The sequence below is a fragment of the Prionailurus bengalensis genome, chromosome B2 (assembly GCF_016509475.1).
Source record: "Prionailurus bengalensis isolate Pbe53 chromosome B2, Fcat_Pben_1.1_paternal_pri, whole genome shotgun sequence".
Lineage (NCBI taxonomy): Eukaryota > Metazoa > Chordata > Mammalia > Carnivora > Felidae > Prionailurus > Prionailurus bengalensis.
Window position 1 is genome coordinate 134,332,820 of NC_057349.1, and position 14,697 is coordinate 134,347,516.

The following is a 14,697-nucleotide window of genomic DNA, read 5'->3' on the forward strand; positions in this document are numbered from 1 at the left end:
TGGAAAGCATATTTAATCAAGAAATTGCTTTAGTAAATTAAGAAAACTCATGCCACCATTTTTTGGCAGGGGAACAATTGCCTCAGGGTTTTCAAAGTTGTAGTAACTTAATCATTTTAGCAGCTTCCAATATAGTCACCTAATTCTTTCTGTTTGTTTTATTTCTTCCTCGACCGTATGATCAGTTCTTTTTGTTTTAAAAACCATGCATGCTCCTATTTCGTTTTGATTTGGAAAGTACAGAAAATTGCAGAGTAGCAGGAAACCATAAGCACGCATTATGCCGCCACTCAGAGACAACCATAATGAAGCATTTTTCAGAATTCTGCCCAATCGTTATTGTGTATTAAGAGTATAAAAGCCTTACATATCATTGGTTGCAAATATTTTGCCCGTCCTTGGATGTACCTTTTATGTTTAATCAAAGTCATGCACATACATAACACACAGGGTTTAAAGCACCAGATGGCTCATGAGCTTATGACAAAGGGACCCCTGGCTACACCCTCCCCATTACTTTCTGCTGTTGAGAAACAATTAGTTTATACTCTTCCGGCCAATCTTCAGGGTCAGCTTTCATCTCTCTGAATAACCAGCTTCTGCTACCTCTTGGTTTTCCTCAGCTTTAGACCTTGTCCGTTGACATTCTTCCATTGGAACATGAGGATTTAGCACCTTCGTTGCAGCCCCCTCCTTCGAAACCACGTGTGTTATTTGGGCAGGCCCCTTGCTTGGTGTTTTTCCTGTTGACACGAGGCAAATAATAGTGGCAGTAGGACCATTATGATCGTGTTTTCTTTCCTGTTCAGCTCTTAGTTTTCTTTGTAGCAAGTAATTGTCTTGTTTGGTGAATTCATTTTCACGCTTTTCCCTGACCTCCAAGTTACCCTTCAACTTTTTTCCAGTTGTGTAAATCCCAGAGCCTCCAAACACGTTAGGGATTTATCCACGTGCAGTTACTGAGGTCTTTCTGAGGCCTTCCCGCCGGCTCCCCCCCTGGACTCAGCCTCCTGCTCAGACGTGTCTGGGAGCACCCCCCTTCTGTGTTTCCTCCCACTTCCTGTACCCCATGTTGTATCAGTTTTCTGCTGCTGTAACAAATTACCACAAGCCTGGTGACTTAAAAAAACACAAACTTATTGTCTTAAAGAAGTCTGAAATGGGTGTCACTGGGCTAAAATCAAGGAGTCAGCCAGGCGACGTCCCTTCTGGAAGCTCTATAAAGGAAACCATTTCCTTGCCTTTTCCAGTTTCTTGAGGCTGCCTGCGTTCTTTGACTCCTGGCCCCTTTCTTCATCTTCAAAGCCAACATTGTTGCATCTTCAAACTCTGACTCTTCTCTCTCTTCCACTCATAAAGATTCTTGTGATTATGTTGTATGCACCTGAGTAATCCAGGGTAATCTCCCCAGGTCAAGATCCCTTATGCCATGTAGGGTAACACATTCATAGATTCTGGAGGTTAGGGCTTTGACATCCCGGGGTTGGGGGGGGGGGTACACATTATTCCGACTTTAACATGTATCTTTCTCTTTCCTTGGTCTTCGGCAGCTTCTTGAGAAAAGGTAGACGGTATGGAAGTTATCTGAAATGATGCATTTCTGAAGATGGCTATTCTAACCTTGACTGATAGTTTGACAGGATGTGAAATTCCAGATTGAAAATCTATAATAATCGGGATAGGCTAAGGTGATGCAAAAATCTCAGTGGCTTCACACGTTGAGAGTTTATGTCTTGCTTATGTAAGACCCTCAGTGGGTCTGGTGGCTCTTTTCTTTCAAAAGCTTGCTCTGGATCCAGGCTATTTCCACTTTGTGGCTTCACCATCCCAACACAGGAACTTTGTGTCATTGTGGCAGTGCAGAAGGAGCTAGACGGGTGACACATGTCACCTCTATGAGTACCCTGTTGGCTAGAACTGGTCACAAGGCCCCACTCAACTGTAGGAGGCTGGGAAATCGAGCACTTGGGTGCTCTGAGAATTAAATGTCTCTGCCATAAAAGAATCTCCCTTCAGAATTCTAGTTCCTTCTCTGTTTCACTACAGCTTCTAATATATCTCGTCAGAGAAGACTAATTCTTGACTTTTTATATGAAAATCGAATCTGTCTCTGTGGGAGCTTCTTATTCCTAATGTCCTGAAAGTGTACAATTTTGTGCCCACTGTGTGCCAGTTTTCAAGTCCTGCTCTGGACACTCAATGGACCTCTCATTCTGGAAACTAGTATCTTATTTGGGGATATTTGCTTGACCTTCTTCACTGATGATTTCTTCCCATGCATTTTTCTCTTTCTGTCTTTCTGGAACTCATTATTTGTATGTTGAACCTCCAGATATAGTTGTCTATATTTCTTATTTTTGTTCATCTTATTTTTCTTTTCTTTGCCTTTTTGCTGTACTATCTGCAAGAGTGTCTCAACTTTATCTTCCAGCCTTTCTGTTGAGTTTCTTCCTCACTGTTTTCCTGGTTTTAATTTCCAAGAGCTTTTTGTTCTTGTTTCTGTGCTCCGAATGTTCTTTGGTTCCAAATGGGGCCTTTTCATTTCTTCCGAAAGGTTATTCCTAGATATTTTATTATTTTTTGGTTGCTGTTCTGAGTGGAATTTTTTCCACTATATTTTAAACTGATTGCTGTCATATTAAAAAATTATTGGGGTGCCTGGGTGGCTCAGGCGGTTGAGCTTCCGACTTCCGCTGAGGTCACGATCTTGCGGTTTATGAGTCTGAGCCCTGCATTGGGCTTGCTGCTGTTAGCCTGGAGCTTGCTTTGAATCCTTGGTCTCCCTCTCTCTCTCTGCCCTTCGCCTGCTCTAAATAAATAAATAAATAAATAAACCTCTCCCACTGCTTCTCTCCCTCTCTTGTGTTCTCTCTAAAATCAATATATATATATATATATATATATATATATATATATATATATGTTTTATATATTATATACACTCATGTTACTGAACTTCTTATCTATTTCAATAATTATTCTTTTTCTTTTCCTTAGTAGGGAATCACATCATTGAACAATATCCATTTTATCTCCTATCTAATTCTGTTTCAAGGTGTATGGCATTATCTAGAATAATATGAAATAATATAAAGTCCATCATGGGCGAGTGTGTATTCATTCTCCCTCTGTCACCCACATTTAGAACATGTACCTGGCCCACAGTAGCACTCAGTAAATACTTGTCAAATCGCTGAATGGCTATAGACAGCGTCTTTGTTTTGTTTGAAGTTTTAATGGTAGTGCTACAAGTCTTTTATCACTAACTGTAATTTTGGTATTTAGCTTAAAATGGATTTTCTTTATCACGTTAACAAAATATTGTTAATTTTCTGAAAGCATACATTACTTGAGAGAATCCTATTTCCTGCGTGAGTTGTGATCTTGCACTTAGAAACATGTTTTGAATTGATTTAATTTAATTTACTTTCACTTTTAAAACTTACCGGGGCAGACAGGTTGGGAAGTATAAACAGGCACTTTTTATCAATGTTCAATTTGTTTTAAGATCTCTACTGGTGGCCTGGAGGAAGAAATGCTCAGAAAAGTCTCTGAGGGCAGGTGACTCTGATCTTTTTTCCTTTCCTTTCCTTCTCTTTTTCTTTTTCTTTTTTCTTTTCTTTATTTTATTGTTGTGGGACAGTGGTACTAAACCCTACGTCCTAGCCTGGTGTCTTGGTCAGCTCTCACCTAGGGGCTCCCACCCAGTGTGATACCGCAGCCCAACAAGGCCATCAAAACACTGGACATCCTCCAACAGAGGACATAACGGTGCCTAGTGGAAGCTACAATTCATCTACACCTGAAAGATTATATGAAGTTTTAGTCGACAGAGATCAAAGGAGGCATAATTGACCTGGAGAACATCCAGAATGTAACAACGAGAATGCTCTTGGAAGGTAGAAGAAATGACTAAATTGATTATGATTCTTGCCAGGAAAGACATTGGCTTGGGAAAATGATCAAAGTCTATAAAACCAGAAGGAGTGTGTTTGAGGAGAACATGAAACTGTTCACTGAGGCCTTAAGCACGTCTCTAGTCTGAAATAAATAGACATAGTGTCTCTCAAACCTTAAATAAGGTTTAAATATCAAAGACAAAATGAAGGATATTCTGCTTCTTACGGTGGATAAAAAATGACTGGACTTCATTTACCCACATGCCAGGGCAGGCTGAAATTATAAATCAGTCATGGATGGATATTCATGGATGACAAATCCACAATGGATAAGGAGGGGCAACCTAATGTTTCAGACTTGATGTTCTTACACCCAGTAAGATCATTCTTATTTTATATATAATAGAAAAATGAACATTCTCTTTTCCCAGTAAGAATATTGTTAATCATTGACTCCTCTTTACAGTTTAGTAATTATTGATGCTTACCTCGAAAGTCATTCGCTGAGGGGCGCCTGGGTGGCGCAGTCGGTTAAGCGTCCGACTTCAGCCAGGTCACGATCTCGCGGTCCGTGAGTTCGAGCCCCGCGTCAGGCTCTGGGCTGGTGGCTCGGAGCCTGGAGCCTGTTTTCCGATTCTGTGTCTCCCTCTCTCTCTGCCCCTCCCCCGTTCATGCTCTGTCTCTCTCTGTCCCAAAAATAAATAAACTTTAAAAAAAAAAATTAAAAAAAAAAGAAAGTCATTCGCTGAATTGTTGCTGTTCAGATTCCCCATTTTGTAGGGTTCTGCCCGACTGCTGCACCTGCTGCAGCTCCTAGCTAGAAGCTCAAGTGTGTGAAGACTTCAGAACCAGGAGTTTGAACATCCTAATCCAAGCCCAGGCTTTAGCTCTTACTAGTTCTTAGACCCGACAAAAGCCAACTATGCATCCTGAGTTTTGTTTATCTTGTTTGTAACATGAAAAATATTAACGATTTCCCCATATTCTCTACATTCTCATTTTTGTGAAAGGAACTCAAGAACTGTTTGCAAAAATGCTTTTGGATCTGTAGAGCTGCTACACTGATAGGTGAAGATGGTAATGGCCTGTTTCCTGAACCTCTGAGTCCTCAGGAAGCTGCCTCTCTTTCCCCAGGTTCCTGAGGGGACACTCTGCCCATGAACCCCAGTGTGGAACTACAGGGTTCCTTTTGCCCTAGTGAAAGGCAGGCTAAATGACACCCTGATGGTTCTCTTTCAGGCTCGCACTCTCATCTTGACCTTGAACTTTTACTACTCCTGGAGGTAAGAAGATGCAGGATGGTCCCTGTCTCTTCTTAAGGCCCAGAGCAGAACAGAGCCATCAGGACTCTGCCTGTAGCCTTTCCCCGTGGCCATACCCATGCTCCCTCTTGCCTTTTTTCCTCCCCATGACAGGGAAATTGGAAACCATTTACTTATTGCACAAGCTATATGGGACCTAAGAGCAAAATGAACAATGTGAAACAGGCCAACGGCAAGCAGAGATCAAGAAAGGGGTCCAGGTGGAAAACAGCTTTAAAAACCTTTGTACCGTATCTTGAGAGCACTGTTCCTGGCCACCTTGGCTTAGTTTTGTCCTTGAGGAATATAGACCTGAAGGACTCCTTTTCCTTCACAGAGAAGAAGGTTGCTTGAGTTCCTGTTAGAGATCATTGTGTGCAAATAAAGCACTAAAAGTGTTCCTTAGGATCTTATAATTCTCTCCTGTAACAGTAGTTGGCACAAATATGATACTTTGAAATGTCACCTCTATGTGTATATTTTTCTCTCGCCAAGTATACTGTAATTCTTTGAAGGAGTGGGGCGTGTTTTATACATCTTTTATGGCTCAATGGATATGTACTAATTATGTGTACCCAGAGGACTCCTTTCATCTGGCGGTCACAGGTATCCAAAACAAGCTTGTCAGTTGTGTAAACTGTATCCTCTGTGATTCCACGATGCACTGCTGGTTTAACATGGTGCCCTCGAACATTGGCCGCCAGAGGTGGCCTGGAAAGGAGATGCTTCTTGCCTGGACTCACTTCGTTCCCCGACTTTGATTCTTATGCCTCTCTCATTTTCCCTTCTTCTTCGGAACCAGATGCCATCCCCACCCCCTCTTACTTCGGCCAAAAAGAATATCCCAATGAAGATGTATGCCAGGGTGTTAAGGGAACTATGCGGAGCGTAGTTTTATGGAGGATCTCAGGTCCCTTGACTTAAAGTTTGATTCCGGAGGGGAGCCTGGGTGGCTCAGTCGGTTAAGTGTCTGACTTCAGCTCAGATCATGATCTCATGGTTCGAGGGCTCAAGCCCCGCGTTGGGCTCTGTGTTGAATGGTTGCTCAGAGCCTGCTTCAGATTCTGTGTCTCCTTCTCTCTCTGCCCCTCCCCCACTCACGCTCTGTCTTTCAAAAATAAATGTAAACAAAAAAAAACTTTAAGTTTGATTCTGTGCTACAATTTAACTGCATCATAGGTAGAAATATCAGAATAGGAAACTGTAAACTGATGTGGGCTTGTCATTTGTCCACTTAACATATGATTTATGTGGGCTAGCCAGTAGACATTTCTAAAATTTCATAATTTGTTGAGATGCAAGATGGACACTGATGAGAGACGTTGTTAGACGATTGCCATTGGAGTGTGGTAGATGAGTGCTTAGCTTCTAGAGCTTTGTGAGCCTGAGTTCAGATTAAGGCTGACTCTTACTCACTATGTGATTTGGGACAGATTTCTGAATGTGTGTTATTCTCAGTTTCCTTATCTGTATAATAGAGAAGTCCCCACTTGAAGGGCTGTTGAGAAGGTGGATTGAAAGAAACCACATAAAATGCTTAGCACCAACCTGGTACAAATTTCATTATCTAAGTCACATGCCCTAATGTCACTGACTTTCATGTGTTTTACTGGGTCCTGATCTGAATTGCTAATACTTGTAGACATTATAACACCTGTCCATTTTAATATCTCCTGAGACCTTTCAGGATAGATGTTTTAAATAAATTTTGTTGCATATGTTTTGTGGCATTGGGTTCAAACCAGATCAATTGTTTTAGCTGGATTTTTTTTTTCCTACCAGAAATGAGTTTTTGTTACTAAACGTTTTTGACAGATATAGATAATATATTTTTAATCACTGATATAGTGAGATACTTTTTTAGATTACTGTTTCATTCAATCAAAAACATAAAGGATTATTTGGCTATTGTTTTGTACTCAAAGCCAAGTAGTACATTAGTGAAGTATCCCAGAGAAAACTCATTTCATTTCAACATTCTGGACTTTCGAGGGTATATTTTTTCTCTTGGTGTATGAGAAAGTCAACCATTGTTACACAAGATAACAAGTTACTGTTTTACAAATATATAATTTTATATTTTAGTAAGAAATATCAAATTTCTTGAGGTGACTGGGTGGCTCAGTCGGTTGAGTGTCTGACTCTTGATTTTGGCTCAGGTCATGATCCCATGGTTGTGAGATCGAGCCCCATGTCAGGTTCTGTGCTGAGCATGAAGCCTGCTTAAGATTCTCTCCCTGAGTCTCTCCCTACCCCTGCCCTGCTCTCTATAAATAAATAAATAAGTAAATAAATAAATAAATAAATAAAATTTCTTTTACCTCTATGTGAACATGAGTAATTTGAATTATTAAGTTATACATGTTTTCAAATATAGATACATAATCCAAAAAGCATACATGAAAGATGAATTTTCCTTCATTTTAATTACAAAATGATTTTGTAATGTAATGTTTGAATAGAAGAAAATCTTTTCACAACATCACAAAAAGACTTGATTAAAAAAGGTGAATCATCCCCTTTTGTTGGGGGCAGATCTGAGCACTTAAATTATCCCATCTGTTCACATGGGACTCATTCTTCAACCTTATCAAAGTATTTTCAATAGTTTACTCTTAATCTTCTAATTATTTACACTTGATGTTATGATTATGTGATCCTTGAATGTTTGAGTTGCAGCTCAAAGCTGTAATTCAAAATTGAGGATTATAAGGATGTGTTTTCATAGGTTCTTTTGTATGTATCCCATATTTTATTTTTAAATGTTTATTTAGTTTTGAGAAAAATAATGTTATCATTTTTGAGAGAGAGAGAGCGCGAGGTGGGTTTCCCTCCCCACCTCCCTGCACTAACAGCAGGGAACTCACAAACCCACAAGATCACCGCCAGCCGAGGTCAGATGCTCAACTGACTGAGCCACCCAGGTGCCCCATATTTCATAACTTTAAAAGCTTAGAAGTATCTTTTCACAAAACTTTTCAAAAGTGTCATATGAATATAATTGTTTCCAATATTATTTTATCGGAAACTATATTTGTCTCATGATGTTCTCTTTGAGAAAAAGTATATTTTAATGAAATTTCTCTCTGTTGTCAGAACTTCAAATTTAATGGAAAGTAATTCAACTCTTTTATATTTAAAGAGCTCTAATTATAATGGATGCTCAAGTATGGAAATGGGTAGTGCCATCTGCTTTTGGCCTTATATAGATTCAACAACAGAGTTCTAGAAGTTCTACCATCAGCAGAGAGAGAAACACTCTTCCCAGTTTCCAGAAGTTACCCGATAAGGTGTAGAAAACTATGCGGTTCCCTAATTGTGCGAACGGCACTAAAAATAGATGACCGATTTTATTAAATGTATGATTTGATGTTCTTCAGATATATAAAGAGTGAAATTTTCCATCTTCCTCTAAATAGGCTCTACTAATAGTCTAATGTCAGGTGTCTCAGGGAGCTTAGGGCAGCAGTTTTGTTGTTTTGTTTTTGCAGTGGAGCCTGTAGGTCCCTAGGGACTCAGAAGCTCTCAGAATCTACATTATTCATGCGGTTGTTTAGCAGTGCTGTCCTTGGGGCTCCGTGTTAGCGGAGGGGACGTGCGCTGGCAGACCACCTCCGTTTTCACTTAGAGAATTGCCGGCCTGTGCTCTGCCTTCTAAGTGATTACTTCGCTATGGTTGGAGCACCTGGCAAGAAGATAAATCTTCGGCTGGATAGAAATTCCTCAACTACTGCCCCCCACCCCCATCAGAAGCGATGGCAGATGTGATGTGTTCGGATGGCTAAATAGGCAAGTTCCATTTTCGCAGGATAGATGAATAGTGCGTATTATTTTAAGAACTGTTGCCTTAATTATGCAAATGTGGAAAGAACTAACAAACCTTACTGCGAAAAGCAATAGGCCATGGTTTTGCATTGTTTGGGAGAAGGGGGGACGTTTTCTGCTCTTTATTTGCTGATTTTTGAAGTTTGTTTCCTATTAGTAGAGCCTAGAGTTAATTTGATTGTGCTTGAGAGACAGATAAATTTCATAAGCAGAATAGGTTCTTTCAGTCCCCTAAGGTAATCTTGAGTACTTTTTTTTTTTTTTTTTGGACACTGCTCCCTACTTCGTCCCCCATTCCTTCCTCCAGAGCTCTGTGCCAGGCACAAAGGACAGTCTAAGCCATCTCACTTTCCACCCAACTACGACCTACCTGCTCTTTGTGGCACAACTTCGGACTCACAACCTTAATGATATTAATGAAATTAACCCAGAACCACTAGGTGGGCCTCTCTTTCCTGCTCTCTCCATTAATCAAAATTAGTTCTACTTTCTAGTAAATTTAAGGACATATACATACATATATACACACTTGTAAAACATATAAGGTTAGTTGAGCAAAAATGTAGCATTTTATGTATTTATTTTTTGTTTATTTGTTTAAATTCAAGTTAGTTCACGTACAGTGTGGTCTTGGCTTCAGGAGTAGAACCCCGTGATTCGTCTCTTACATACGACACCCAGTGCTCATCCCAGAGAGTGTCCTCCTTAAAGCCTGTCACCTTTAGCCCATCCAGCAACCCTCAGTTTGTTCCCTGTACTTAAGGGTCTCTTATGGTTTGCCTCCCTCTGTGTTATCTTACTTTTCCTTCTCTTCCTTTATGTTCATGTGTTGTGTTTCTCAAATTCCACAATGAAATCATCTGTCTTTCTCTGACTTAATTTCACTTAGCATAATACCCTCCAGTTCCATCCACGTTGTTGCAAATGGCAAGATTTCATTTGTTTTCATCACCGAGTAGAGTGGTCTTCGATTGTGTGTGTATGTGTCTGTGTGTGTGTGTGTGTATACACACGTACTACATCTCCTTTATCCATTCATAGATTTTTCCCTACTATAGGTAAACCTAGCACAGGAGTCCGTATTGCCACTGGTGGTAGCAAGGGGTCTTAGTTTTCTCCAGTTTAAACTCACGTCTCTCCCCTTCCCTCCTTCCCTCCCCTTTCTTTTTTTTTAATGTTTATTTATTTTGAGAGAGAGAGTACTGGAGCAGAGGACGGCCAGAGAGAGGGCGAGGGTGTGCGCATGCGATCACTGGTGGAGCAGGAGCAGAGAGAGAGAATCTGCGCTGTCAGCACAGAGCCCTACTTGAGGCTTAATCTCATGAACTGTGAAGTCGTAGCCTGAGCCGAAATCAAGGTCAGACGCTTAAGCGTCTGAGCCACCCAGGCACCCCTCCCTCCCTTTCCTTTCATCTGTTTCTTGTGGCTGATCAGTTTCCCTGGCGAGAAGAGGTTGTGTGTCCTCAGGGGAGCGGCACCATGTCCCCATGCTGTCCTCTGTCCGGGGTTGCCCCCGGTCACTGGGCCTGGTCTTGGGTTTCAGCCTGTTGGCTTCTGTCATGTTGGCCCCAGGGCCAGGCCTCTGCTCAGCAGGCCCCCACCTGCTGTGTCCTCCTTGTCCCGACTCCAGGTGCCTCCAGCCTTGTGGTCTCAGAGCTTCAGAGGAATCCCAGAAGACTCCTCATGGTGAATTGCCCCAGGGCCACGTCCCAGAGTGGATATCTCCCGCAGCCAAAGTCACCCTGAAGTTCAAGCTCTGGTCAGGAGTGAGGCCTCCTTATACGGCCTAGAGCCTCTGAGGACGCGCCCTGGGAAGCTGGCCCCTTGTCCTCTGGGATTTCTATCAACCCATCATTTCCCAAACCACTTGGCCAAGGTGGGCAGATTGCCAGACCTTTTCCTAAGGACCCAGACAGCTTCTAGCATCTAGTCTTGTCCCTCTCTTCATTCTCATCCACCAGCCACCTAAACCTTTGTCTCCCCTTGGGAAGCAACTGGCTCTTGTTTTATTGTTTTACTGATCCTTGATTTTGTTGATAAACTTGATGTCCTCCTTCAGGCTTTGCTTTTTAGCTTTTAGAATTCCAAACCATTCTTCTCTCGATCACTTGGCTTTGGGAAAATGTAGCTTTCAAAACAAATAGCTTTTCTAAAAAGTCACAACTGAAAACTTAGATGCTCAAAAGGGAAACGTAAAATAAAAGGAAATTATCAGAAAAAATAATTTGTTAGGAAGCCGAAATTGTTATATTTTTCTATATTGTCTCTTTTCCCTCTTTACTTACTTGTTATCTTTTGTTCTTTTAATTGTTTTATTGGTTCTATGCTTTTTGGCGGGGGGGGGGGGGGAGTGAGGGATGGAGAAGATAGTGGTGCCAAATCCTTTTTGGCAGCAAAGAGATTATAATTTAAAAACATGGGGCATCTGGGTGGCTCGGTTGGTTAAGTGTCCAACTTCGGCTCAGGTCACAATCTCATGGTTCATGAGTTCAAGCCCCACATCAGGCTCTATGCAGACAGCTCAGAGCCTGGAGCCTGCTTCCAGTTCTGTGTCTCCCTCTCTCATTGCCCTTCCCCACTCACGCTCGCTCGCTCTCTCTCTCCCTCTCTCTGTCTCTCAAAAATAAATAAACATTAAAAAAAATTTTAATGAAAAAATAAAAATAGATTCAATGCCCTATCTACAGGTATGTTTTTATAGTATCTTGCACGCATTTCCTGAGTTCATATAACCCACTGGAAAATATGTCAATGAAAGTTGCAGTTGATGAGTTGTCACTTCTTTTCATCTCCCGGCTGCTTATCCGATGACATATAGCAGCAAGGAACCATGACAGAAGATAAGGACAAAGGGAGAGCAAACTGGTATCATTGCATCAATTCTGAGCTACATTTCCTTAAATTCCATACTATGGGGGGATTTCAGGCCTTGCTGTTGTTAACCAATAACTGTAACCCCATGGTGTGTAATTTAAGAGAACACAAGGATCAAGGAGGAGCAGCTCTTATCTACATTGCCTGTGCCTGTAATGGCCTCCATAATTTATCCACAGGGAGAAACAAACAACTGGAAAAATTTCTCTCTGGCTGGTCAGAGCCTGTTCATAGATTTGGCAAGAAATGAAGACAAAAGAGTTATAAGGTGTGGTAGATTATCCCTGAGAGTTTGTGTTTTATTTTTATCTTGTGATGAATCGCCCCCTGATAAGCAGAGGAGAGCACTTTAAAAAAAAAAATCTCTTGGGAGAATAAGTATTGAATGCTGTTGCAGAAAGCCAACTTTGATGATCATTTCTCACTGACCCGTTCACTGTGCATTATTATCAAGAGGTAGGTGCTCCTAGGTTGCTGTTTACATGGTGATATGCATATGAGTCAACAGGACTCTTGTAAGTCTGGAGCGGGGCCTGAGATTCTGCACTTTCTGACATGCTCCAAGTTACGTGACTGCAGATGATGCCTGGTTCTTACTCTACACAGAAGAGTTTTTAGAGAAACTTAGAAGTTTCAAATAGCTTTGTGCAGAAATTTCTTACCAAATTAGTAGAGCCAGTAGGGACTTGCAATGCCAGTGGCTTTTATGGGTCCCTCAGCTCACTTAATTGTTAAAGTTGCCCAACTGGAAACCAAGGGTTTAAGCAAAGATCATCCATAAATGCTTTGCTATGGCCAGGGCAGAACTTCCGTAAACACCCATCCTGAATCGGTGCTGATGTTGCGACCTGCCCATAGTAAGGGCTATTTGAAGAGTGCCTTTATTCTAGACTCTCTCCATCATCAGGCTACAGGACTCCTTTCCAGGACTGTATAAAACCTTGTGTTTACATGAGCAAGCAATTTGTCCAGTCTTATAGAAACCAAAAATCATCTGTGAGCACTGGGGTGACCCGAGAAACCAACTAGAATGGATTAGATGTAACTACACTAATTCATTACAAGATAATTCTGTTGTCAGTGATGAATGCCCCTAAAAGTTGTGGGCACACGATAACAAGGAATTTCAGAGGAGACCCATAACAGTGAGTAGCTTATACTTCTCTTGGGATTTTGATTCCTTAACATGAAATTCTTACTTCAACATTTTGGCTTTGCTATGCCAGTTCAGAAAAGCTATTAATCCTATTAATTGTTGATTCTATAGAAAAGAACCTGCCATATTGAAAGAAATTGATTTATCAAAGAAAGAATATTAGAAGTCTACTAAAAGAGTCTTGTTGAATATTGTTTTTAAATTTTAGAAAATTTGCAAAAATTAGAAAGACTGGTTTGACAAAACTCTGCGTACCCATTTTCCAGCTGCACCAGTTACCAACACATGGGGCTAAAGACTGAATGTTTGTGCCCTAATCCCCTAACCCCCAAAATGGTGGTATTTGGAGGTGGGGGCCTTAGGAGATAATTCGATCATAAAATTAGAGCCCTTATGAATGAGATTAGTGCCCTGATAAAGAAGAGACATGAGAGAAATGATCTCTCTCCCTGCCATAGGAAGATAGAGCAAGAAGGCAGCCATTTGCAAAGCAAGCAAAACGCTCATGCCAGAAATCCAGTTGGCTGGTCCCTTGATTTTGGACTTCCTAGCCCCCAGAACTGTGAGAAATGTTTTTGTTGTTTAAGCCACCCGGTGTATGGTATTTTTGTTATAGGAGCCCAAACTGACTAAGATACATGGTCTATTTTATTTCATTTATATTCTCAACCCCCCACCTCATCCTTGGATTATTTTATATCAACTCCCATGTATTATGTCCTTTCATTTATGAATATATTAGTATGTATCTTTATAAGCATGTATATAAGAACTTAAAAATATAACCGTAATCCCATTAGTATAACTTAAATTTTTTTTACATTTATTTATTTTTGATAGAGACAGAGCACAGGTGGGGGAGGGGCAGTGAGCGAAGGAGACAGAATCCAAAGCAGGCTCCAGGCTCGGAGCCGTCAGCACAGAGCCCGACATGGGGCTTGAACTCACAAACCACGAGATCATGACCTGAGCCGAAGTTGGACACTTAATTGACTGAGCCACCCAGGTGCCCCAGCCGTTATTATAACTTTTTAAATTAACTATAATACCTTAATGTTATCAGAAACCCATACAGTGTTTGCATTTTCCTAATGACCTCAAAATGTTTTTCAGTTAGTTCCACTCAGTATCCAAAGTTTCTACACATTGCATTCGTTAATATGTTTCAAAACGGTTTTAATCTGTGAATTCTTTTCTCCCCCACCTTGCAATGTATTTTTGAAGAAACTGAACCATTTGTCCTACTAGAGTTTCCTACATTCTGGAGTTTGGTGCTTTCACCCCTGTGGTATCGTAGAACACGTTGCTCTACTTCCTGTATTTCCTGTAAATTGGTGGTTAAATGCAGACGCTTACTCAAATTCCAATTCAGTGTTTGGGTCAAAATATATTCTAGGTGGTGCTGAATGCCTCCTATTGTGTCTCATTAGGTAGGAGATACACATATCTGGTTTTCTGTCTTTTTTTTCCGTATTGTTAAGTATGGTCTTATCTTTCATATGAAAGTTCAGAACTCTGAATCAAAACTTGATCCTACCTTTGATAAGTGAAATATAGTGTATAATATTAACATATAATATATCATTATAAATAATATAAAAATATATGGTCAAATTGGGCTACATACAATAAAAAAAAAGAC

At 40.7% G+C, this 14,697-nt stretch overlaps 1 protein-coding gene across 4 annotated transcripts in view; it reads left to right on the forward strand.

The window, feature by feature from the left end:
* The window catches only part of UST (uronyl 2-sulfotransferase), a 318,572-nt gene that overhangs the window by 133,865 nt on the left and 170,010 nt on the right, over positions 1–14,697 (forward strand). The gene's annotated exons all lie outside the window — the stretch shown is intronic.